Below are 1330 nucleotides of genomic sequence, written 5' to 3' on the forward strand. Positions count from 1 at the left end.
GACTCTGGGCGCTAATTTGGGAGGAAACCGAAGAATTCAGTCGCACTCACCAAGCAGCTCACGTGCAAGTGCCCGTGCTGGGCGCGTGGTGCGTGCGTGGTGCGTGCGTGGTGTGTGTATGTGCTGTGTGCGTGGTGTGTGTGTCCGTGTGGCATGTGTTTGTATGTATTGGTGTGTGTGTGGCCATGTGTGTAGCGTGATCAGTGGTGTGTGGTGCATGTGGTGTGTGGTGTGTGGTGTATGGTGTGTGTGGTGTGTGTGGTGTGTGGTGTGTGTGGTGTGTGTGTGGCATGTGTGTCTGGTGTGTTGGTGTGTAGCGTGTATGGTGCATGGGGTGCGTGTGGCGCGTGTGGTGTGTGTGTAGTGTGTGTGGTGTGTGTTGTGTGTGCGGCATGTGTGTCTGTGGCGTGTTGGTGTGTAGCGTGTGTGGTGCATGGTGTGTGTAGCACGTGTGTGGTGTGTGTATGTGCTGTGTGCGTGGCATGTGTGTCCGTGTGGCATGTGTTTGTGTGTATTGGTGTGTGTGTGTGGCCTGGTGTGTAGAGTATGTATAGTATGTGTGTAGTGTGATCTGTGGTGTGTGGTGCATGTGGTGTGTGTGGTGTGTGTGGCATGTGTGTCTGTGGTGTGTTGGTGTGTGGTGTGTGTGATGTGTGTAGCGTGATCTGTGGTGTGTATATTGGTGTGTGTGGTGTGTGTACTGGTGTGTGGTGTGTGTGATGTGTGTATAGCGTGTGTGGTGTGTGGTGTGTATGTGGTGCGTGTGTGGTGTGTGGTGTGTGTGTGTGTAGCGTGTGTGGCGTGTGTGTAGCGTGTGTGGTGTGTGTGGTATGTGTGTGGTGCGGGTGTGACGCGTTGGTGTGCAGCGTGTGTAGTGTGTGTAGCGTGTGTAGCGTGTATGTGGTGTGTGTGGCACGTGTGTAGCGTGTGTGGTGTGTGGTACGTGTTTGGTGTGTGTGGTGTGTGTCTGGCATGTGTGTCTGGCATGTTGGTGTGTAGCGTGTGTGGTGCGTGTGGCGCATGTGGTGCGTGTGGTGCGCGTGTAGCGTGTGTGTACGCATGCACACACACACACACGTGCTCTGGGACGACAGGCAGGCCGCAGCCTGGGGGCTGCAGCGTTGACCAGGTTGTCACGGGTGTACCTGGGGGTGCAGGTGGCAGTGCGGGTGCCCGGGGCGCTAAGCGTCCGAGTGACCAGGAGCGTCCCCGGGGCGGGCCCCGAATCCTCGGCGCAGCTCTCTTCAACCGTCCCTTGGTCGAGGAGCTGGAAGGAAGAGCCCCGTGTGGGGCTGTGAGGCCGGGGAGCAGAGTCCCCGAGAGGCAGCTG

Source organism: Pteropus vampyrus, unplaced genomic scaffold, assembly GCF_000151845.1.
Source record: "Pteropus vampyrus isolate Shadow unplaced genomic scaffold, Pvam_2.0 Scaffold801, whole genome shotgun sequence".
Classification (NCBI taxonomy): domain Eukaryota; kingdom Metazoa; phylum Chordata; class Mammalia; order Chiroptera; family Pteropodidae; genus Pteropus; species Pteropus vampyrus.